At 41.6% G+C, this 26,658-nt stretch overlaps 1 protein-coding gene and 1 long non-coding RNA gene across 4 annotated transcripts in view; one reads left to right on the top strand and one right to left on the bottom strand.

Moving 5' to 3' along the window:
• LOC143775466 (uncharacterized) overlaps nucleotides 1-16,001 on the bottom strand; it is a 54,813-nt gene extending 38,812 nt beyond the window's left edge. The window contains exon 1 of the long non-coding RNA XR_013215652.1: nucleotides 15,711-16,001. This is a non-coding gene — a long non-coding RNA (uncharacterized LOC143775466). The remainder of the gene's footprint in view (nucleotides 1-15,710) is intronic.
• Nucleotides 1-26,658, top strand: part of EFL1 (elongation factor like GTPase 1) — a 381,827-nt gene that overhangs the window by 247,993 nt on the left and 107,176 nt on the right. The window lies entirely within an intron of this gene.

Here is a 26,658-nt window from a genome sequence, read left to right as displayed (position 1 = left end):
TGTGTGTGTGTATATATATATATATATATATATATATATATATATATATACACTCACTGGCCACTTTATTAGGTACACCTGTCCAACTTCTTGTTAACACTTAATTTCTAATCAGCCAATCACATGGCGGCAACTCAGTGCCTTTAGGCATGTAGACATGGTCAAGACAATCTCCTGCAGTTCAAACCGAGCATCAGTATGGGGAAGAAAGGTGATTTGAGTGCCTTTGAACGTGGCATGGTTGTTGGTGCCAGAAGGGCTGGTCTGAGTATTTCAGAAACTGCTGATCTACTGGGATTTTCACGCACAACCATCTCTAGGGTTTACAGAGAATGGTCCGAAAAAGAAAAAAAATCCAGTGAGCGGCAGTTCTGTGGGCGGAAATGCCTTGTTGATGCCAGAGGTCAGAGGAGAATGGGCAGACTGGTTCGAGCTGATAAAAAGGCAACAGTGACTCAAATCGCCACCCGTTACAACCAAGGTAGGCCTAAGAGCATCTCTGAACGCACAGTGCGTCGAACTTTGAGGCAGATGGGCTACAGCAGCAGAAGACCACACCGGGTACCACTCCTTTCAGCTAAGAACAGGAAACTGAGGCTACAATTTGTACAAGCTCATCGAAATTGGACAGTAGAAGATTGGAAAAACGTTGCTTGGTCTGATGAGTCTCGATTTCTGCTGCGACATTCGGATGGTAGGGTCAGAATTTGGCGTAAACAACATGAAAGCATGGATCCATCCTGCCTTGTATGGAGCATCTTTGGGATGTGCAGCCGACAAATCTGCGGCAACTGTGTGATGCCATCATGTCAATATGGACCAAAATCTCTGAGGAATGCTTCCAGCACCTTGTTGAATCTATGCCACGAAGAATTGAGGCAGTTCTGAAGGCAAAAGGGGGTCCAACCCGTTACTAGCATGGTGTACCTAATAAAGTGGCCGGTGAGTGTATATATATATATATATATATATATATATATATATATATATATATATATATATATATATATATATATATATATATATATATATATATATATATATATATATATACACAGTCTGTGTATGTATGTGTGTATGTATATATATATATAATTATTTCAAATATTTCATAAAAATACAAAACTCTGATGTAAACAATAGGCTTTTTTGCTACATATCCTTTAAAGGTTTTCTCTTAGGCTACTTTCACACTTCCGTCGGTACGGGTCCGTCGCTATGCGTCGGCGCGAAGTACCGACGCACGTTGTGAAAATTTTGGCACGACGTGGGCAGCGGATGCAGTTTTTCAACGCATCTGCTGCCCATTCTGAAGTCCGGGGAGGAGGGGGTGGAGTTCCGGCCGCGCGTGTGCGGTAGGAAATGGCGGACACGACGTACGAAATAACGTTCCCTTGAACGTTTTTTCGTGCCGACTGTCCGCCAAAACACGACGCATCCAGTGCACGACGGACGCGACGGATGGCCATCCATCACAATCCCTCGCTAATACAAGTCTATGGGAGAATGCAGGATCCTGCATTCTTAAAAAACGATGGATTGTGACGGAAGCTGAAAAACGCAAGTGTGAAAGTAGCCTACCCTTTTAGTTTAGGAGCACTTCTCCCCAGTTTTCTGGTAACCTTGCCTTTGCTGCTTCCAAAGTGCATTAAAAAAGAGCTTGCAAGCCCTGCACGTTTGGCCACCGATGCTAGACCACAGTGGTGGCGGTATCCTAGGCAGTGAACTATAAACATTTTATTATCAGGTGAACTATGCACAATTTTATTAAGAATTAAATTGTAAAGTTGCATATTTTTGCAAGCACTTCCCAGTGATAATCTTATTTTAAGACAGGACTAACCCTTTAAGTTAACTATAGACATTAATGTCATTCAAACCTGTTGATTTTGATGGGATCTGCCCAAGTCCCCCACCCCTCAGCACCCAAAAAACCCCAACAAATTATATCAGGGAGAGAAAGATTGGAAATATGTTGAATTGTATCACTTAATCCTTTTATTCTAAGAGCAAATAAGCCGCAGCCGGTGGTGCCAGGTGCCCCGCTTCATATAGCTGTATCAAGTCAAGGAGGAAAGGGGCTTGAGAAAGACAACTGATGTCTGACAGTTATTACCTGATGTTTTCATACCGTGCCAGAGCAGTCTCAGGGCCTCAGTAGGTTTCCCTTGGCAAAGTATGTTCCGGCAATGTATGGTGGTAGTTGATCTATTGGAAGAGTTGTGCATTCTGGTCTATAGAGCGCTGTATGTGTAGTCCTCTCTGGAGGGGGAATCTTATGTGGAGTATTAGATGTAGCGCTCTTGCTGATTTCTTACTAACTGCACAGTTGTCGGCCGCACTTCAACTTTGGCCTTTTTTCAGGCCGGAGAGCCTGATTCTTTCTAAGCAAACAACCCTGATAAGTGGTGATAAATCCGAGTGCAGACAGTTTTGTTTGGCAGCTTATTTCATTAACTCCTGGTTTCAGCCGGTAAACTTCAAGAATTAAGGAGAGGGATGACAGCTCCTTATTCCCTAGAATATTTAAGTGTTGATGTCATCAGTTTAGCGAGATAACGAGTCTGGGGACAGATGTGCTCGGCTTCCTCTACAATGTGGGAGAGGTTGAAATCTAAACACTCCTAATTTTGTTTGCTTCTATTTTTACTGCAGAGCTAAATTATTCTTAAAGCCTCTTTGTGCTATGTCTGGAGAAATGTGAGCCCAGTCTGGAGGTCAGGGAGCAGAGATGTGCCACATACTTCATATTTATTTATTTTTGGCCTTATAATAGCCATTTAGTATTTCTCTGTATATTTTTGGCTTATTGGGAATTTTGTCAACCAGAGCTAAAGTATCCAAATAAGTTTATTTCAGTGTATGTTCTTAATATATGCAACATGTATCATTGCCAGTGTAGTTCCTGAAGACGTTCCCAGCTAAGCAGTCATTTCTTAGTGAAAATGATTTCTTCCTTGGCGTATGAATGATGCTTAGGGTATATATAATAAAAATGCCCTGGCTTGCACTAAATAGTAGACATGTTTGGCACTTAGTTTAGAGCTAACTACATTTTTAATAATAACTTCTTTGAACTTATTGGAGACTGAAGTAGCCATAAAAATAAAACCAATTCCTTTCACTTTTTCTCCAATTCCAACACATTATTCGGGATTCAGAGAGATTTTCTGCTCACGAGTGTCAAACTGTAATATACGAAGCTCATCCGCACTCATTTCCTTTTGTTGTATGTGGCCGTCCTCGTGAATATGCCTTTTATACAGGGACGAACAAGTGTTAGAATGATAGTTTATCTTTATAGCGTTCATTTTATTGCCAACCTGTGTAAGAAGCGCCTTAGGAAAAGCTTACACGCTACCTATTTGATGCATAAATTTCTCCATCTGTAATCCAGATACAAACATATCCGTGATGGGTTTTTTTTCTGTGGCATGTGTATGGATCTCTACAAGCCTTATTCCAATTCATTGCATAGTCTCAGAATGTCTTCAATCAACTGAGCAGAGAATCTGTTGTATATGAAAAGCTCATTCAGGTGATGCCCCTTGCAGTGACTTATTTTAATCAGTTATTTAAAAAAAAAAAATCCCAGTTCCTTTTATCGTTTATGCATTGGCCATGACCTAGAAAGGGGCTTGGTTAAAGGGGATGTCCACCACTGTTCAAAAAAATAGTGGGTACGGTACTTGCCTTGGTTACACTGGGTTTATCCGGCAGAGGACAGCTTCTTTAAGTGGCAAAATGAACTAGTCAGCCAGCTCCCTCCACACACCGTATAAAATAAATAATAAGAAAGGAATATTTTTTTCAAAAATTGCATGGTAAATTTGCTAGAATGCATGCTAGAAAACTTTTTCAGTTGCCCCAACAGCAAACCTATTAAGAGGTGTGCACCCCTTTATAATTTGGTGTCGTTTTTGGCTAAAGGCAGCATGGTGGCTCAGTGGTTAGCACTGCAGCCTTGCAGCGCTGAGGTCCTGGGTTCAAATCCCACCAAGGACAACATCTGCAGGAGTTTGTATGTTCTCTCCGTGTTTGCGTGGGTTTCCTCCGGGTTCTCCGGTTTCCTCCCACATTCCAAAGACATACTGATAGGGAATCTAGATTGTGAGCCCCATCGGGGACAGTGATGATAATGTCTGTAAAGTGCTGCGCAATATGATAGTGCTATATAAAAATATAGATTGTTAGGCTATGTGCACACATTGCAGATTTGGGTGCAGAATTTTCTGCCCAAAATCTGCATCTCCTGGCAGAAAACGTAGGTGCAGATTTGATGCGTTTTTCTTGCGGATTTTGTTCGTTTTTCCTGCGGATTTACTGCGGATTCAGTGCGGTTTTCATGCATTTTTTTACCCCTGCGGATTATAATGGAAGGGTGCTTAAACTTCAGATCCGCACAAAAGAAGTGCCATGCTCCTTCTTTCAATCAGCTGCGCTTTCCGTGCGGAATTTTCCACACCATTAGCACAGCATTTTTTTTTAATTTACATTGTACTGTAATTCACTTTGTGGATCTGCAGCGTTTCTGAGCGGAAAAAAAACCCGCTGCGGATCCGCAGTAAATCCGCAACGTGTGCACATAGGCTTATTATTATAAAGGGCTTTTGATTCCATGCTGACACATGAAACTCCAGTCTTGAAAAGTTCTTCCTTGTCTACTCACAGAATATTTTTCTAGATTAAGTGGTTATAGCCCTTAAGTCCCCTACATACCTTAAAGAAACACTGGCATGAAAATTTGTGTCCTCTTAAACGGAACCTTTCACCCCCAAAATCGAAGGTGAGCTAAGCCCACCAGCATCAGGGGCCCCCGATTATCCTAAAAGATGAGAAAAACAAGTTAGATTATACTCACCTAGAGGCGGTCCCGCTGCAGTCCGGTACGATGGGCGTCGCAGTCCACGGCCTCCTATCTTTTTACGATGACGTCCTCTTGTTTTCACCTTGCGGCTCCAGCGCAGGCGTACTTTGGGGGCTTATCTACAGCATAACAAATGCTGTAGATAAGCCCCTGATGCTTGTGGGCTTATCTCACCTTCGATTTTGGGGGTGACATGTTCCCTTTAATTTATTACTGTTTGCAATTGCTCATTTTGCCCTTCTACCCAAATAATTCTTCTCTTTTCCATTAGGTCTATGACATTAAGTGTTTACAAACAAACTAGCTGAATCCTTCTAAGCTCTATGTAGAAGCAGGAGGTCTATTTTCACCAAAAGTCTCTGGCAGTAGGAGGAAGGAGCAGCTGGGTCACAAGTTGAAAAGGGGAATGACTTCCTGTTTCTAAATAGAGCAGAGAAAAGAAAATACTTAGCTGGGTAGAAAGACAAAATGAGCAATTGTAAGTACACAGTGCTATATAATATGATGATTGCAATTTATTAAAAGGATAAAAACGTTGATGGGAGGAGGAGGAGTGCTTCTTTAAATTGCTTTCAACTGGAGAACAGTTGTTCTCTCCCAACACCCACATACACATGGACTCTCAGCTTAGCTGAGCACTCTGGGTGCCACCAAACTCCTATGACTTTGGCTTATTTGCTCCCTGGAACAAATGGATCGGCTGTTGAAATTCAACACCTAACTACTTTTCTCCCTCACTGTGATTTATTGGGGAAAATTGGAGTTCCTTATTATCTGTGCACTGTCAGCCGATATAGGCCGTCTTTAGTTTAACGTGGATGCCTTAACACTGCTAGATCAGAAACCTAATATAACCCAAAAGAGGTATTTATTGTACGGTACTTTAATTAGAACTATGCCTGTGATCACATCCTATTAGCATCCCACTACACAGCAGTTGTACATTTGTGGGATTACATCACTTTGGAAATTCCCTATGCATTACATGGCTAAAACATTATTTCATTTGTAAGGGTGGAGAACGTTCAACGTTTTTCAGTCTGTTAATAATCATTTGTCTTTGCTCAGGCTTTTTTGATTGAGAAATGTCATAATCTAGAACATGTTAATAATTGTTTCTATTTATGTGCCAAAGCCTCAGAATTTAATTGGCTATTGGATGTTGCATGTTGTGTGTACAGTTGTTTTTTGTTTTTTGAATATGTTTTGGTGTTACGATATTATTACACTCTATATTTATGTGATTTTTTATTATCAGTTCCAATAAGAAAATGGTTGCTACATACATGACAAATGGTATGCACCTATTTTTGTGAGGAAAGTGAATCCAGCTTAATTCCATAAAATTGAAATCCTTTATTTTGTGATTAAAAGTGAACATGGCAGTACTAAAATATACCTAGATTGGGGATAAGGGTAACAAGAAGGTAAAACCGGACACGTTTCAAATGCCTGCTGCCTTCTTAGACTGGATCTGATGGAGTGAGAGCCAGAGAAATGAAGCTTTAAAGTCGCTATCAGTTAATTACTTAATAGTGATGAGTGAACGTGCTTGGATAAGGTGTTATCTCAACATGCTCGGTTGCTAGCAGAGTGTCTGAGTCACCGCGGCTGCATGTCTCACGGCTGTTCGACAGCCGCAACACATTACGGGGATTGCCTGTTTGTTAGGCAATCCCTGCATGTGTTGTGTCTGTCGAACAACACCCAAGATCAAGCACGCCAAAGATACTCTGCTATCACCCGAGCATGCTGTGATAACACCTTATCTTAGCACATTCACTCATCACTATTGGTTAATCATCAAACGTCTGTGAAGGTTGGCTCTAAGCCCATCAGAAGGTGAGTAATATACCTGGGCAATTAGAAAGCATAGCCTAATGAACAAGTCATAAAATTCAATATATGTCGCATCGGGAGGGCGGTAATGTCACGATGCGGCAGACATACTGCGCTGTTGTTGCCTAATGGCGTCCTGTGATAATCTAATGACTTTTGCATCAGGGGACTCATGTGCTTGACGCCTACGCTTATATGCATTGCTTTTGTCCCAGCAATGCTGTTGCTCTTCAAGAGTCTCATTTGCCCTTTGTTGTCTTCGACGTTGTACCTTTGCTGCTTTCCTTTCATTATCATTGGCGTACTTTTTAGGAGGAGCCATGTTTACGTTGATATTTGCTTTTTAAAGGGGTTTTCCCACGAACAAAAGTTTATACCACAGCTCCTGGGCAGGGGAGGAAGCAAAAGACAATACTGACATTACAGAAGGAGATCGCAGAGGATAACATTTTGTGAGGTGAAATATTTTACCTGACAAAATTAATCCTCCGTGATCCCCTGCTGTAATGTCAGTATTGTCTTTTGCTTCCTCCCCTGCCCAGGAATTGTTGGTATGCCTCGTACACGGTCAGACACAGCCAATTTTTAAAATGAACTTTCGTTCGTGGGAAAACCCGTTTAATGTGACCGGCTTCCTCTGCCTGTAGACACGTCGTGCATCTGCCGCCGGGATCAGCCGAATGATTCACTGCACCTGCGCATTATTCGCGCAGGCGCAGTAAATCAGACCGCCGCCATCTTTGTGCAGATAGATAGTTGCGGTCACATTAAAAGTGCACATGCACTCCTCCTGTACAAAGATGGCGGCAGTCAGTGAATCATTTGCCGGATCCTGGCGGCGGCATGTTCGCGACAGTGTTCCGCTGGTGGTACCACGCAAGAGGCTGTGAGTGTGTGTGTGTGTGTGGTGCGTACGGCGTATAGAGTGTGTATGTGGTGTGACGGTGTTCCGCTGGTGGTACCGCGCAATAGTTTGGTACCAGCAGCAGTTTCCAATCGGTCGGTGATCTTCCTCCGCTTGGAATTCTGGCATACGGTGACATCTGGACGGAACAGGAAATGAAAACATAACAAGGCAATTTTATTTATATACACTATGTTCCAAATTATTATGCAAATTACATTTTTATCAGATTTTCCTAAATGGTCGGTGCAAATGACAGTCAGTCTAATAAAAGTCATCACCCGTTAGATTATACATCGAATTTTATTGAAGAAACCTCCCAATGATAACAGTATAATCTCCAAAATGAATAAAAACTCAAAATGCACTGTTCCAAATTATTAGGCACAGTAGAATTTCTAAACATTTGATATGTTTTAAAGAACTGAAAATGCTCATTTGTGGAATTTGCAGCATTAGGAGGTCACATTCACTGAACAAAAAAGCTATTTAACTCCAAAACCTCCTAACAGGCCACGTTACATGTTAACATAGGACCCTTCTTTGATGTCACCTTCACAATTCTTGCATCCATTGAACTTGTGAGTTTTTGGAGAGTTTCTCCTTGCATTTCTTTGCATGAAGTTGGAATAGCCTCCCAGAGCTGCTGTTTGGATGTGAACTGCCTCGCACCCTCATAGATCTTTTGCTTGATGATCCTCTAAAGGTTCTCTATAGGGTTAAGGTCAGGGGAAGATGGTGGCCACACCATGAGTTTATCTCCTTTTATGCCCATAGCAGCCAATGACTCAGAGGTATTCTTTGCAGCATGAGATGGGGCATTGTCAGCATGAAGATGATTTGCTCCTGAAGGCACGTTTCTCCTTTTTAGACCATAGAAGAAAGTTGTCAGTCAGAAACTTTATATACTTTGCAGAGGTCATTTTCACACCTTCAGGAACCTTAAAGGGCCTTACCAGCTGTTTCCCATGATTCCGGCCCAAAACATGACTCCTCCACCTCCTCGCTGATGTTGCAGCCTTGTTGAGACATGGTGGCCATCCACCAACCATCCACTACTCCATCCATCTGGACTATCCAGGGTTGCTCAACACTTATCAGTAAACAAGACTGTTTGGAAATTAGTCTTCATGTATGTGTGGGCACAATACAACCATTTCTGCTTGTGAACACTGTTTAAGGGTGGCCGAATAGTAGGTTTATGCACCACAGCAAGCCTTTGAAGGAGCCTACACCTTGAGGTTCGAGGGACTCCAGAGGCACCAGCAGCTTCAAATATCTGTTTGCTGCTTTGTAATGGCTTTTTATCAGCTGCTCTCTTAATCCGATGAACTTGCCTGGCAGAAATCTTCCTAATTTTGCCTTTATCAGCACAAACACATTTGTGCTCAGATACAGCCACAAATCTCTCAACAGTACGATGATCACGCTTATGTTTTTGGAAAATTTCTAATGTTTTCATCCCTTTACCAAGGCATTGCACTATTTGATGCTTTTCAGCAGCAGAGAGATCCTTTTTCTTTCCCATGTTACTTGAAAACTGTGACCTGCTTAATAATGTGGAACATCATTTTTAAGTAGTTTTCCTTTAATTAGAATCACCTGAAAAACCAATTATCACATGTGTTTAAGATTGATTTCAGTGATCCATGGAGCCCTGAGGCACAATAACATTCATGAGTTTATTTGAAAAACAAAACAATTAAATCTTTATGACACTTAAATCCAATTTGCATAATAATTTGGAACACAGTGTATATATATATATATATGTATGTATATATATATATATATATATATATATATATATATATATATATATATATATATATATATATATATATAATTGTCTAAGGGTTACTTCCGTCTGTCTGTTCTTCTGTCTGTCACAGATATTCATTGGTCGCGGCCTCTGTCTGTCACGGAAATCCAACTCGCTGATTGGTCGCGGCAAAACTGCGCTCATACCAACCCTGGGACCGGAAGCTGCCGTGTGCACCGCACACAGGGCCAGGACTTCAACATACCTTCGGAAGGTGAGTATATGTTTATTTTTTATTTTAAGTCTGTATACTACGTGGCTCTGTGCTGTATACTCTGTCGCTGTGCAATATACTACGTGGCTGGGCAATATACTATGTGACTGGGCAATATACTATGTGACTGGGCAATATACTACGTGGCTGGGCAATATACTACGTGACTGGGCAATGTACTACGTGGCTGAGCAATATACTATGTGACTGGGCAATATACTACGTGACTGGGCATTACACTTCGTGGCTGGCCAATATACTACGTGGACATTCATATTCTAGAATACCCGATGCGTTGGAATTGGGCCACCATCTAGTATGTATATATATATATATATATATAGTTAGTAGTATGGTTAATAGTATAACATAATTTGACAATTTAAATTAAACACCGCAGGAAATATTTTAGTGTTGCCATGTTCATTTTTAATCAGGAAATAAAGGGTTTAAATTCTATGCATAGAAACTGGGTTGACTTTTCTCACAAGTATAGACAGGGTCTGGCAGAGATGAGATTCCGAGCTTCTTCACACCAGAAACTTATACACGTTTCAATCAAGGGTGAGCTAAATTTTCTTGCTGTTCTTGATTCACGTAGTTTCCCAGTTTTCCATATCTGTGATTTTTTTTTATAAAAATGTATGATAATATAAAAACAAAACAATTATAAGGCCTGCTCTATACCATGACTTGTTGAGTTAATCCTTCTCAGCAGATTGCACCTACGGTAATTGCTTCACTTTATTCTTGTATGATCTATTTTGTTTATTCTGGATTTTTAAATTAGATTTGGGACGGTAGTTTGGGGTCCATTGGAGAACGCTAGAATTATTTATTTGCTTAACACCAAGCGCAGCATATGCTACAGCCTTGCATCAGTGGATCAAAGAAACAATGTGGGGTGAAATATGTGCGTCCTGTGTGCCTTACGGGGATTGAAATGTATGTGTATGCCGGACCGGAAGGGTCTATAACAAGTGTGTCAAATTCGAGGATAGTATGTCTTTTAGGAATACTAGACTTTAGGCTAAATGCGCGCTGTGTCTGTGCACTTAGTGTTCAGTATACAGCAGGAGCTTTTCCCAACGTATACTGTAATGTTCCCACAGGCCGGTATATGTCTGAATATTGTTATATTGTCTTACTGTATAGAAATGAAACATTCCTCTTTCCTGTAGAGAGCCAATGTAGTGGAATGTATATCATGCGGTATGATATATTGAGATATATATACAGTACAGACGACCAAAAGTTTGGACACACCTTCTCATTTAAAGACTTTTCTGTATTTTCATGACTATGAAAATTGTACATTCACACTGAAGGCATCAAAACTATGAATTACCACATGTGGAATAAGATACTTAACAAAAAAGTGTGAAACAACTGAAATTATGTCTCATATTCTAGGTTCTAAGTAGCCACCTTTTGCTTTGATGTCTGCTTTGCACACTCTTGGCATTCTCTTGATGAGCTTCTAGAGGTAGTCACCGGGAATGGTCTTCCAACAATCTTGAAGGAGTTCCCAGAGATGCTTAGCGCTTGTTGGCCCTTTTGCCTTCACTCTGCGGTCCAGCTCACCCCCAAACCATCTCAACAAAGCTTTGAATGCATCCCACCACGACATGGTGTACCCAGTTGGGACAGTACTCTTTTCTAATATTACAACCTCATCTAGTCATCCGACTGTACGGACACCCAGTCAGGGGTCACACCCTTGTTTGTACCGAGTAGAAACAACTAAAGCAAATCTAAAGAAATGAGGCGGAGTATGAGTTGGTATGACTGCAGAGTATTGGAGAATTTTCACACTAAGATATACAATGGGTTCCTATGGTGGATGTATGCCTGGGTTGACTTTGGCCACTGTTGGGTGCATACCTCTTGAATATACACTCACCGGCCACTTTATTAGGTACACCTGTCCAACTTCTTGTTAACACTTAATTTCTAATCAGCCAATCACATGGCGGCAACTCAGTGCATTTAGGCATGTAGACATGGTCAAGACAATCTCCTGCAGTTCAAACCGAGCATCAGTATGGGGAAGAAAGGTGATTTGAGTGCCTTTGAACGTGGCATGGTTGTTGGTGCCAGAAGGGCTGGTCTGAGTATTTCAGAAACTGCTGATCTACTGGGATTTTCACGCACAACCATCTCTAGGGTTTACAGAGAATGGTCCGAAAAAGAAAAAAAATCCAGTGAGCGGCAGTTCTGTGGGCGGAAATGCCTTGTTGATGCCAGAGGTCAGAGGAGAATGGGCAGACTGGTTCGAGCTGATAGAAAGGCAACAGTGACTCAAATCGCCACCCGTTACAACCAAGGTAGGCCTAAGAGCATCTCTGAACGAACGCACAGTGCATCGAACTTTGAGGCAGATGGGCTACAGCAGCAGAAGACCACACCGGGTACCACTCCTTTCAGCTAAGAACAGGAAACTGAGCCTACAATTTGTACAAGCTCATCGAAATTGGACAGTAGAAGATTGGAAAAACGTTGCTTGGTCTGATGAGTCTCGATTTCTGCTGCGACATTCGGATGGTAGGGTCAGAATTTGGCGTAAACAACATGAAAGCATGGATCCATCCTGCCTTGTATGGAGCATCTTTGGGATGTGCAGCCGACAAATCTGCGGCAACTGTGTGATGCCATCATGTCAATATGGACCAAAATCTCTGAGGAATGCTTCCAGCACCTTGTTGAATCTATGCCACGAAGAATTGAGGCAGTTCTGAAGGCAAAAGGGGGTCCAACCCGTTACTAGCATGGTGTACCTAATATAGTGGCCGGTGAGTGTATGCGTCTAAGAGTGCGCACAGATGATGTGTGTAGCTAACTAGTTTATTTGGACTTTCGGCATTTCACTGAACTAGGGGGAAGAGGCTAAATAGTCATACAGAAGTATGGACTTTCCAGAAATAACCACAGGCCAGTGTCCTGAAATAGTCTCCAATAGCAAAAGCAGATGGTGTAGATTGTATTCCCAAGTGCAATGCCAGAACCTAAAGGAACAGACCGAAGTCCAGGCTAGCAGAGTTCATGCAAATAGTTTAGATCCGATGGCAGGGCAGCAGTTAAGCATAGCCAGGTATAAATAAATGAGAAGTAGGTACAGTCTTAGGCTGAGCACCAAACGCTCTTGCATGCGCCTGGCCCTTTAAGAAGCAGCATGGCACACAGAACATGAAGTGTTCCTACACATTCCGGTGGCCTCTTGCTAGTTCCGCAGTGTCTGTCTACGAGATGTGATGGAAAATCCCTTCCAGTCTTTTCAGATGCGAGCATTTTATGGCTACTTATTCATGTCTCTGAGTATTACCAAGTGCTGTTTGACACAGAAGAGGCTAAGGCTGTAATTCTCTCTTAAGCCTCCGTTTATTTCCGTGCCGTATAATTTTGACTATGCCAGGGGCTGAAGTATCTCATGATGACTTGCAGATAAATTACTTCCAAGTGTTTTATGGTTGTGGTGTAAATATATTTACTTGTTGTCTACCGAGCAAACATTTCCATAGACTATCAATCCTGTACAAGACATCTTGTCATCGGCGCTTCGTTGAGGATATCTGCTCACGCTGTGGTGTCCAGGTCTCCAGCACGTTGCACCTGTAGTCTCTGATGTAATGATCAACAAATTATTGTGCATTTAGTTTAATGTACCCTTCCTGGTCCTGCAGCTACATCCCTGTAACATCTGCTGACATTCTACCTCCAGTGCGGGTGAATGGGGTCTTGTATACTCTGGGGATAATCGCAGCACAGATATTGGACTCTGCAGCTCATGGATTTTGCTTGGAGATTGGGTCTGTTCAATGAAAATGGGACTAATCTTCCTGTGGATCCTGTGTCACATCCACAGCAGGAATCCGGGAGTCCACCTCAGGTTTCTGCCCCGGATTTCTGACTTATGGACGGCTGTTTTCATCAACACTGTAGACAATGAACGACTGTTTTCATCAACACTGTAGACATTGATTGTAGCAGAAGGGACCATGCTCGACCATCACTCTTTTTAAAAACCTCTTAACCACTGACCCTCATTGTAGTAATCATGGGGGTCCCAGCAGTAGGGCTGGGAACTGTATTACCCTTCTTGTAAATAACTGCTTGGTTAACTGTTGGAAAAGTTCTTTATTCCAGTATCTACGCCCTACTCAGATGATCTAGTGAGGACATGTCCGTGAAGATAATGTATTCAAACACTACATATAAACATTCCCTGTTTACACATGGACAAGGAGAAGGGTAAGAGGATAATATGAGACTAACTCTCTTATAGTGGTAATATGACGGTCACTTGACCATATGGTATATTCCTCCCTTTTTGGTTATCATACCTATTACTGCGGTATACTAAGCATTGGCACTTTAAGTATTGACTCCCCTCTTTGTCCATGGTGCAACACTGGTTCTGGTGCACCCAGTTTCCAATATTCATATGACTCTGTGATAATAGTAAATTTTGGATTATTTCTCTGGATTGCAATTATTTTTCGTGTCTTGTTTGTTTCTTATATTTATCAATAAAATTATACATTTTTATATATTTTTTTTGAGTTATATTACTTCATGTTTGTGGTTCTGATATAAACATTCCCTGTCTGCTATCGATCAAGCACGGCAATGAATTCATTTTAAAGCCTTGTGGAGCCAAAAGATAAGAGAAGGAAAATAAAAGTGGAGGCAGCGCATTTCTCTGATGCATTAGATGTTCCAGAAATGCCTACTGTAACTTGTCTGCTTCTTGGATCCAGCTCTTCACCAAGGCGAAGTCAGTAGCAGAAATGACTTTGGCAGAAAGTGCAGCCACAGCGATAAACCAATAAGACGTGTGAGCACAGCCAAATTTATGTTTTTGAGCAAAGACGCTCCTCATTCATTTGAATGGCTGCGTCTCCAGAACTGAATGTTAGTAACTTCACCAGTGATAAATGAGGCAGCTCAGGAGAAGCAGGAGATACAGATGCCCCAGACTGTGCGGCAGTGTCAGTGGGCTGTGCAGAGGTGATACATCAGGCTAATCGTACAGTGCCTAATTTACCCAGATCCAGTATTAGCACACACTTCACTGCCAATTAGCCTAATTACGATATTGATAGAGAGAACATGCAGACAAGTCCTTAGTCTTGTTATGGTCCTGTGGACCAAGTACTACAAGGCAACAGTTGTAAACCCTGAGCCTCCATAGAAATATGTGTATTTGTGAATGTCTACATGCAATCAGTGACGGTAGAATAATACTGTCTCTACCTGTTATGGGCTAGCAGGCCCGAGGCACTGGTGTGTCTATCTAGTTGGTACCTTCTAATGGCAAATTGTGCTGATTATTCAGAACACCATTTTTTACCTACATGTTCTATCCATGTTTTTCAAAGAAAGAAATGGGCTGTTCACGTGTCCTTTTTGTTTCACGAACATGGTTTTGATTCAGTGTTGCATTTGATCCTCTTTTTTTTTTTCATCTAGCCTTTGCTTTTCTTCATCTGTGACTTATTCTAATTTTATTTCTGTCTTTCTTGAAGCCTGTTTTACTTGTGTTAACTTTTTTTTTTTTTTCATTTTGTTTCCAAATGTTTTCGGCTAATTTTATCAATTTGACACTTTTTAAAAAGTTGCAAAATTTGGCCACAAATGTACCTCCAGTCACCACATAATGTACTTTTATGTGCGCCAGAAATTTTGTGCGCAAATTTTGCTTCTTGTGACATTTTGCACTTAGCAGTTGCTCAAAAAACTCTTAAAGCCAAAAAATAAAGAGCATTTTTGATTTTGCGCAAAATTCATGACCCGGGCGCACCATTTGAGAGAATTTGTGCAAAAACTGTGAACAAATACTGCATTGTAAAAAAAATAAGAAAAATGTCTATTTTTAATCCAAATTGTGCATTAAAATCGTCCATTCAAATTAAAGGGACTATGAAAAAGAACAGCACTCAGAATCCATCTGCATGTCGGATGAAACGCTGAGGGTGAAAAAGGAGACGGACCTAACACTGATGGAAATCTGATCAAAATACTGATGAGAATCAGTCTATCGTTTTACGAGGAAAAAAGGCCTTACTTGTTTGTAGGTGAATGCAAACTTGCCATTTCTGGGTATTCTAGAAGAGTTGTACTTGAACTGATTAGGAAGGCTGATTTCTGCCTGTTCTCCGCAGTCTATCAGGTTGAGTGCGTGTTGGTAGCTGCGGTCTGGTTGCAGCTGGTCGGAGACAGATTTCGGCACAGCCTGGTCACTGTAACGTGCTCCTGTACCCTGTGTCATCATTTACATTGATTGGAGCAGAACTTCCCAGCTGGAAAGCAGGCGCGTTGTTCTGCAGTTACATTTCTATTATGTGTCTGTCCAGGAGAAGCTGTCTGCTCACACCCTGTACAGCAGCAAACATGTGTTCTCGGTGCATTGTCACTCCACGCTGGGGGAGCGCGCACCGCTTTCTGCGGTGTAGACATTTCTCTGTGAACAATGCTGCCATCTGCATGTGATCCAACCTGTGCGGATGATATTTCTAGGAACAAAGAGGTGAGAGCCCGGCTTGTTACTTTGTTGCTGTCAGTGTTAGACTGGGGTGCCAAGGGCCCACCTGTAACACTGACTTTAGAGGCCCACCTGCATACAAATATTACACTACCTTCGTTCATAAATTTACCTATATCTGTATATAATAATAAACTGGGTAGTTTGATTAAAGAATGATTGCTTTTTCTGTACAGAATCAATTGAATTATGCCAAGTACATACAGTGGGGTTGGGGGCCCAGACCTGCACAGGGGCCCACCGGGGGATTCCCCTGTTACCCTATGGGCCAGTCCGAGCCTGGTTGCGGTCATTACTGTAAACATACACAGTGTGGATCCCTGCTGGCACTTGTGAAGCATCAGTCATTGAGCATTTTACTATATTCCACAGTCAGCGTTCATCTTACTTTGTGTTTAGACTGCAATTAAAGACCGTGAAAAGCGGCATTATGTACATTGGGGCTCACTGAAACCAGAATCCGCAAATTCGGAAAAAAAATGTCTGAAATGCGATACTTCTTTTCCTTGCTCTGTCTGCCATCTATGCTATGGACGTCTGTGACCTCTCAGCAGGCTACATCATGGCTCTTCTGATAATGACCTCCTTTCACCCTTGTGCCCTAAATACCTAAATTTCAGAGCTGAATGGAATTGTATCTCTTCTACTGCAGACAATATCGTCTAAAACATGGAAGAGCGAAAGGAAAGTTTGCTGTTAGCGCCTTTGGTCCTTTATGACTGGGAAAATAAAGCTTGATGGTATACAGGTGATCAGATGTAAAAGGAGTCTCAGCACAAAATGACCGGTCAAACCAAGCACGGGCACTCAGTGCATGTTTGGCATGGCTGAACAGTTCAGCTCCCTTGTTTTCCATATACAAGTGCTTCTCACAAAATTAGAATATCATCTAAAAGTTAATTTATTTCAGTTCTTCAATACAAAAAGTGAAACTCATATATTAGTCATTACAAACAGAGTGATCTATTTGAAGTGTTTATTTCTGTTAATGTTGATGATTATGGCTTCCATCCAATGAAAACTCAAACGTCATTATCTCAGTAAACTAGAATACTTTATAACACCAGCTTGAAAAAATTATTTTAAAATCTGAAATGGCGGCCTACTGAAATGTATATTGAGTAAATGCACTCAACACTTGGTCGGGGCTCCTTTTGCATCAATTACTGCATCAATGCTTCGTGGCATGGAGGCTATCAACCTGTGACACTGCTGAGGTGTTATGGAAGCCCAGGTTGGATTGATAGCAGCCTTCAGCTTGGCTGCATTGTTGGGTTTGGTGTCTCTCATCGTCCTCTTGACAGATTCTCTATGGGGTTAAGGTCAGGTGAGTTTACTGGCCAATCAAGCACAGTGATACTGTTGTTTTAAACCATATATTGGTACTTTTGGCAGTGTGGACAGGTGCCAAGTCCTGCTGGAGAATGAAATTTCCATCTCCAAAAAGCTTGTCGGCAGAGGGAAGCATGAAGTGCTCTAAAATATCATGGTAGACGGCTGCGCTGACTTTGGACTTGATAAAACACAGTGTACCTATACCAGCAGATGACATAGCTACCCAAATCATCACTGATTTTGGAAACTTTCCAAATAAGATGACTGCAAAATTAAATTCAGGATGTGGTCCATGCAGGGAGTGTGAGTAACTTTGCCCAAACATAAGGCAGACAGAATATTCTAGACATTGTTTTTCACAGCAATTCCCATCGGGAGTGATATTTGCTGCTTGATGCACAGCAGCAACTTGTCCACTGTATGGCTTTTGTCCCTCATGATAACAAGCTGTAAATCCCTGCATGAACAAAACGACTTAGGGCAGTGTGTAGAATCAAAGCTCTGCCCTGTTGCTGTTGGGGATGGGGTCATGTCTGTTGAGTAGGATGTATGGAAGGTGTATGAGGAGACAAATAACAGCTTTCTGGGGATGGAAGCAGGCATAGCTCATAGTCATAAATGCTACACTGTCCTTCCTGGTTTTGGTGGTGCATTGTTATCACACGGAAACGTTCACCCAGTTGACTTTGAGACTCTTGTATTTTTCTGCCCATAGTTGCTGCTCCAGATGTTTGTGTTTTATACTTTTGAGCTCATGTGGAGTCAAGATACCAGTCCATGTTGACCTGTTCATGAGCACACAGAGCTGGTCCAACTTTCTACAGGAAATAATGGTGGATGGCTATATTTCAACGAGGTTGAGCGCACATGATCATTTTTAAAAGACAGACAACTCTTCCAGGTGTTACAGCACTAATTGCACCACCAATTGAACCTGAGGATGTGGCTTGACAGACAGATTAGCTTGACAAGTATTGATATGAGGATAACTTGAGGCTTCCTCTTATTGTTGGAGCTCTGCTTTTTCCAAATGAGCAGGTGATGTTACTACATGTCTGTATATGAGCTTGGACATCTACAGATGATTTTCCTCATACAGAGCTCACAAAATGGCAAAGGGTCATCTGGCGGCAATGTGCAAAAGAACTCCTACTCATGAGATGCCTGCTCACATGACTCTCCATCACTACAACCATAGCTTTTAGGAGCTGTTGAGCCTTCTCCATCCAAAGGACATGCAGTTTCACCTTCTCTAGAGCCAACTACAAAACAAGCAGATTATGCCCCACAGGCTCTTTTAGCCGCACGTCACCACTGTGCATCACCAAGAGTAAAGGTACCTTCACACTAAACAACTTTCCAACGAGAACGACAACGATCCGTGACGTTGCAGCGTCCTGGATAGCGATCTCGTTGAGTTTGACACGCAGCAGTGATCTGGATCCCGCTGTTATATCGCTGGTCGGAGCTAGAAGTCCAGAACTTTATTTGGTCGCTAGATCGGCATGTATCGTCATGTTTGACAGCAAAAGCAACGATGTCAGCAATGTTTTTACATGGAGCGTGAACGATAAGTGAGTCGCCGTTACGTCACTGGATCGCTCCTGCATCGTTCTGGAGCTGCTGTGTTTGACGTCTCTACAGCGACCTAACAGCGACGCTGCAGCGATCTAGTTTAGGTCGGATCGTTGTCTATATCGCTGGAGCGTCGCTTAGTGTAACGGTACCTTAACACTTCCATGACATCACCTCTTCGCCACCACTATCTGGTTCCTCTGCATCCCTGACTCAACTCCATCTGTGTGGAATATGACCTGAGCTCTTTGCCATCACCCACCTCAAGATTTGCCCTTGCTCAGGCTACCATTACCACTGCAAGTGCCCCTACCACTTTGGCTCGCAGAGCCATCGATATAGCTAGGGGTTTGAAAGTGTGTTCCCATCTCCTGCAGCCCCATATTGTCCGAATACAAAGACTGTCTATCTCTCCCAGTAAATCAACTTGAGAAGTTGCTGTGGTGTAGTATCTTCCTTAGTCCCTGGGGTTCTGTGGGATAGAGTACTAAGGGCAGAACAGATACATGTGTCGCAGACTGAGTTTACATTCTGCTATGTACAACAGTAGGCGTTATGGCAGAGTAGGAGGTGAACTGAGCAGAACACACGCTGATTGTGTCACTGTTAGGGTTAACATCATCCTGCCATGACTGAGAGCAGTAGAACTTTTGCATTGGCCCATTTTCCTTTTTGTAATTTTTAAAATGTAAAAGATTAAAATATATATCTTTTTTTTTGCCTAAAATAGAAAGGAAATGTGTCATCTTTAACTTTAGCCCTTTTCGAGATCTTTCATCTTCAAGTTGCTTAACCGTTCATTTTGACCAAGGGTGCCCAAACTTTTACATGCCACCATGAATGACACCATGAATGACACCAGGAGGAAGTCGGAGTGCAGCAGCGGCTCTCACTTAAAAACAGCAAAAGTGAGACTTTTTAGGTCACCACAATGGCACAGAAAAAAATAAATAAGCGATCAAAATGTCAGGTCCATCCCAGACTGACATGAATAAAAACATCTGCTTGCCCTGCAAAAAATAAGCCCTTATATAGCTCCATAGACTGAAGAATGCAATGTTGCATGTCTCGATAAATGGCAACACAGACGAAAAAATATGTTTTGGGCAAATTTCCAATTTTTTTCACCACTAAAATAGCTGTAAAAAATGGACAAGTTTGGTGTCCAAGTAATCTCACTGACCCGGATAATCTTGTTGGCAGGTAATTTTTTCTGGATAATAAACGCTGTAAAGACCAAAGACAATGTCAGAGTTGCATTTTTTTCACTGCTCTCTATCACATTATGTGGAAAAATTGGTGTTAATCAAAAGTACAAGTCATCCTGCAACAGGTGAGCCCTCATACTTATTGGTGGACTGTGAAAAATACAAATATTATGGCTTTTGGAAGAAGGAGAGGGAAAAAGAACCTTCGACACAGATATGTCTGCACCAAAGCTATATACACAAAATAGGATATTTTTTAAACTTATACATGGAAAGATTGATCCCTGTAATAAGCCAATGTATTAATAAATAGGCCCTCAAACCGTTCAAGTCCAAAGCTGAATTGGCACCGTGATGACGATAGAGAAGGAATAAACCTCCATTCCTTGCCTCGCCATGTATCATTAATCAGATGTTTCTAAAATTGCAAACGGTTAATCATTTTCTACTTTCTCAATGATATTCAGTCATGTTTATCTATAGATCAAACTCAAAGATTATTACATATAGCATAATGTTTCACATCATAATGTATGAGCAAACCATAAAATATATCCACAACTTTTTTTTTTAATGGACACTTGTGTATTATCTTAATAAATGTTCTCACTTAATATGAGACTTTCCTTCTACCATACAGGAATAGGGAGCATTGTCACTGTCGTTGGCGGTGTCATCACCAGGCCTTACATTACATTACTACATTAATGTTCTCTTGGTTCATTCTGGATTGCCATCCACAGACCTGCCCAGTTTGTATATGGCTGTCTTCCAGCATTACAGCGGTTAACTCGCATAGTTTCAGCAGCTTGGCATGTGAAGTGGCATTCTGCCAGTAGATCCATGGCTGTTATTAGACTAGACCGTTATGCCTAAGGGTAGAAGAGTGACTGAAGTCAGATATGTAATGAAAAAAAATAATGAATAGATAAATAAAACTGTGCAAAAGTTTTAGGCAGGTGTGGAAAAATTGCTGCAAAGTATGGATGCTTCCAAAAATAGAAGCTTTAATACTAGTTTATCTGTTCGGTCATGCCGGAGGTCATGTCTGCCTTCTGTGACTGATGCAATCTTCTGCAATGTGTTAAAAAGCGGTGGCCATTTTTTAGTGTTTCTCGTGAATTGAACCATAAATTGTTTGAATTTTTGGGACCTGTGAATTTCATAAAATCTCAAATTCAATCCTCTTTAGTCAGGATTAATGGTGTACTCAATACTAAGAAACACACCAGATACCTAAGATGTAATACCATCAGGGAGGTGTCTGATTGGCTCCAAATTAATTATGCAGCAGAACAACGACCCCAAACATAAGCTAGTAAGAACTATAGTTACAATCAATATCAACCAAACCAAAAGAACATGTATGACACCAAGTGTCATACTGATTGTAGTTGGACCAGAACAAAAGCGGACACTACCAAACCTTCAACCTATAAGAGCCATAGAGTTCAAAAGTCCCAATATATAAAAAATAACAATTTTTATTTCACAAGACTAAAGTAACAATAATAAACATTAAATCACAGAAAAGGCATAGGACAGGTGGCGTACGGTGTCAAAAAGAAACCATTGTGCGGTTCCACACATTAAAAGTATCAGGCACGGGGTAGATCAAAACACATTTCTAATATTAAATATAAAACATCAGCATAAAACTGTAAACATGGGTCTCCTTGTGCAAGTAGTAAATATGCTAATGAAGTGTGCATATAACAAAGAGATATCTGCCCAATCAAATAATTATATAAGCAGATAAAAAATTGTTTTAAGAAATAGTCTCACAAATCTGTTGTGCAGCAGAGTCAATTCAGTATAGTATACATATAAATGCACAAAATATAATATCACCCATAATAGCCTGTGTGTGGTCACGTCTAACAATGGACGACAGCGCCACCTGTCCTATGCCTTTCCTGTGATTTAATGTTTATTATTGTTACTTTAATCTCGTGAAATAAAAATTGTTTTTTATATATTGGGACTTTTGTACTCTAAGAACTATAGTTAGTATAAAGAAGAAAGAACAGTCCTGGAAGTGATATGGCCCTCACAGAGCCCTGATCTCAGCATCATCCAGTCTGCCTGGGATTACATGAAGATAACAGAGGGATTTGCACAAGCCTTCATCCATAGAAGACCTGTGATAAGTTCTCCAAGATGTTTAGAGAATTAACCACTGAAGCCTTCATCCATAGAAGACCTGTGATAAGTTCTCCAAGATGTTTAGAGAATTAACCACTATAGCCTTCATCCATAGAAGACCTGTGATAAGTTCTCCAAGGTGTTTAGAGAATTAACCACTGAAGCCTTCATCCATAGAAGACCTGTGATAAGTTCTCCAAGATGTGTAGAGAATTAACCACTGAAGCCTTCATCCATAGAAGACCTGTGATAAGTTCTCCAAGATGTTTAGAGAATTAACCACTGAAGCCTTCATCCATAGAAGACCTGTGATAAGTTCTCCAAGGTGTTTAGAGAATTAACCACTGAAGCCTTCATCCATAGAAGACCTGTGATAAGTTCTCCAAGATGTGTAGAGAATTAACCACTGAAGCCTTCATCCATAGAAGACCTGTGATAAGTTCTCCAAGATGTTTAGAGAATTAACCACTGAAGCCTTCATCCATAGAAGACCTGTGATAACTTCTCCAAGGTGTTTAGAAAATTAACCACTGAAGCCTTCATCCATAGAAGACCTGTGATAAGTTCTCCAAGGTGTTTAGAGAAGTAACCACAGAAGCCTATGTGCACAGAAGACCTGTGGTTAGTTCTCCAAGATGTTTGGTACAACCTCCCTACCAAGCGCCTTCAGAAACTTTGTGCAAGTGTACCCAGAAAAATGGATGCTATTTTGAATTAAAAGATTGGTTATCTCAAATAATGTTTTGATTTTGAGTTCTCTTTTGTTCATTTGCCTGTAGCTGTCACAAAACACAACGGTCAGTGGTTGTTTATTGGCTGCAGCTCATCAATATTTCATCACAATGTGATCTGATAAAATAGTAACGGCTGCAGCTACTCAGTTCTGCTGATTAGCTGCCGCGGTCTTGTGATACAAGAATGTCATGTCACCTGGTGGAAACAGCAGTGCAAACATTGCTGTAACAGCATCACTGTGGGAGGTGAATACATTATTTATTTTCTATGGGGCCCTGAATTAATTGAGGTTACATTTGGCAACACCCTCAAAGGGGTTTTTCATTTTAAAATTGTATTTGTGAAATTATCCAATACCTGCAAACAACAAACCAGATGGTATATGCACTCCATATACACTCACCGGCCACTTTATTAGGTACACCTGTCCAACTTCTTGTTAACACTTAATTTCTAATCAGCCAATCACATGGCGGCAACTCAGTGCATTTAGGCATGTAGACATGGTCAAGACAATCTCCTGCAGTTCAAACCGAGCATCAGTATGGGGAAGAAAGGTGATTTGAGTGCCTTTGAACGTGGCATGGTTGTTGGTGCCAGAAGGGCTGGTCTGAGTATTTCAGAAACTGCTGATCTACTGGGATTTTCACGCACAACCATCTCTAGGGTTTACAGAGAATGGTCCGAAAAAGAAAAAAAATCCAGTGAGCGGCAGTTCTGTGGGCGGAAATGCCTTGTTGATGCCAGAGGTCAGAGGAGAATGGGCAGACTGGTTCGAGCTGATAGAAAGGCAACAGTGACTCAAATCGCCACCCGTTACAACCAAGGTAGGCCTAAGAGCATCTCTGAACGCACAGTGCATCGAACTTTGAGGCAGATGGGCTACAGCAGCAGAAGACCACACCGGGTACCACTCCTTTCAGCTAAGAACAGGAAACTGAGGCTACAATTTGTACAAGCTCATCGAAATTGGACAGTAGAAGATTGGAAAAACGTTGCTTGGTCTGATGAGTCTCGATTTCTGCTGCGACATTCGGATGGTAGGGTCAGAATTTGGCGTAAACAACATGAAAGCATGGATCCATCCTGCCTTGTATGGAGCATCTTTGGGATGTGCAGCCGACAAATCTGCGGCAACTGTGTGATGCCATCATGTCAATATGGACCAAAATCTCTGAGGAATGCTTCCAGCACCTTGTTGAATCTATGCCACGAAGAATTGAGGCAGTTCTGAAGGCAAAAGGGGGTCCAACCCGTTACTAGCATGGTGTACCTAATAAAGTGGCCGGTGAGTGTATATGGTCCACCTCTGCTCTGACTCTGATAACTAGCTGTATTGTTGACACCATAACCATGTGCCAGTCGTTGCACTGGTTGCCCATCTGCTACAGAGTGAAAAATAAACTTATCACTCTCACCCACAAAGCACTCCACGGTTCAGCACCACCCTACATCAAAATTTTGAGATGTGTGAACGGCACTAAGCAGTGATGCACAATTTGTAATGGAGGTATGCTGGATCCTCTACGGGCTCATAGAGCGGGCATTCCTGCAGCAATCAACGGGGGTGCTCAACATGGAAAAATAAGCAATGTCCAAGAAATGAAAAAGCGAGAGATGTGGCACTCACCCGGATGAACTGCTCAATTAATATCCTTTATTCGTCATGCGGTAAAAACACATACCAATTGGAGAGGCGGCTAGGATCGGGTAATGGTGCGGGGAGTGAAGGAGAGGACGACGGCCGTTTCGCGCCGGTGCGCTTCCACGGGTCCAGGTGCACAAATAAAAACGTCATATCCTTTATAGGAAACTCCATGACGCAACACAGACAGGTGTGAAAATTAAAAATACAACAAGTTATGTGCAAAAACATTATTAACAAGCACAGATAAATAATCACATTTCAGGCCATATATAATAATAGGCATCGCTCACTCATTTTATAGGAAGATAGTCATGTCCAATTTATCATTGAGATCAATAGGTCCCTGCGCGTTAGTTTCCATTATCCATCTCCCCTCCCGTTGTAACAACATTTTATTGCGGTCGCCTCCCTGTATAGGGCTTTTTACCACCTCTAAGCCTGCGAACCGCAATACATTCGGGTCGGCGTTATGATGGTCGCGCATATGTTTAATAAACCGGGGACACCCTTTGCCAGATAACACTGAATTGTAGTGTTCCTTAAATCTGGTGACCATCGGCCGTATAGTTTTGCCGATGTAATAGTATAGACATGGGCAGAGAATCAGATAAACTACGTATTGGGTTTTACACGTAATTAAGTGTCGAACCACATGAGTGACGGGACCCATTCGGATAGGATTTTCCAGCAATCTCAGGTGGCAGAATTTACAATTCCCACACTTGTGGTTACCCGTTGGTAAAGCTTTTGAAAGCCAATTATTTACCGTCGGAGGAAGTCTATTCTTGACTAGTAAATCACCCAAGTTTCTCGTGCGCTTGTAGCCAAATCTTGGTCGACTTATTGCTAATGATTTCAGTTCTCTATCATTTTGTAATATGTGCCAGTTTTTATTTATGGCCGCATAGATTTCTCTGTCTATTGGACTATGTGTAAAGGTAAAGGTGAACCGTTTCTGCTCGCATTCATTACGGGGGGTTGACGCTATACGTTTGCGGGTTTTCAACAAATCTTTTTGTGTAAGCTGCTCCACTCTATGTTCCGCCGCTGCTAGAATACTAGATGGATAATGTCTATTGGAAAATTCAGTTTTTAGTTCTGCTATTTGTTGTTTGAACATTACATCGTTGTTATTAATTTTTCTGTACCGCACCATTTGGCTATATGGTAAGCTATTTTTGGTATGGTGCGGATGAGCACTGGAATAGTGCAGTAAGCTATTTGTTGCAGTGGACTTTTTATGAACTTTCGTATTCAGTATTCCCTCCAATACGTCAAGTTTCACGTCTAAATATTCAAGTGTATTTCCCCCGAAACAAGCTGAAAATTGCATATTCTCGTTATTCACCATATTCAGATAAGCAACGAACGAATCAAACTCATTTTGGGACCCGTCCCAGACCATAAAGATATCGTCCGCGAATCTTAAATATAGACGGATATACTTCAAAAAAGGATTCATGGTGGAGGTGATGTATTTCTCCTCAAACACCGCTAGAAATAAATTCGCAAAAACGCAAGCGACGGGCGTACCCATCGCGGTTCCGGTACGTTGAAGGAACCACTTTTCCCCAAATTTAAATGCATTGTGATGCAGGATGAAGTGCAGGCTTTCAACAATAAACGCAATAAAGTCCTGGTCCTTGTTCGTATTTAGCAGGACAGTTTCAACCGCTTCTATGCCTTTATCCTGCGGTATCCTTGTATAAAGGCTAACGACATCGATTGAAGTTAGTGCATATGAAGGTTGCCAATCAATAGATTGTAGAGCAGTGAGGAAATCTCCTGAGTCCTTTACAAATGAGGGGATTTTTTGCAACAGGGG

The sequence above is a fragment of the Ranitomeya variabilis genome, chromosome 5, assembly GCF_051348905.1.
Source record: "Ranitomeya variabilis isolate aRanVar5 chromosome 5, aRanVar5.hap1, whole genome shotgun sequence".
NCBI lineage: Eukaryota > Metazoa > Chordata > Amphibia > Anura > Dendrobatidae > Ranitomeya > Ranitomeya variabilis.
This window is presented reverse-complemented; position numbering and strand designations above follow the sequence as displayed.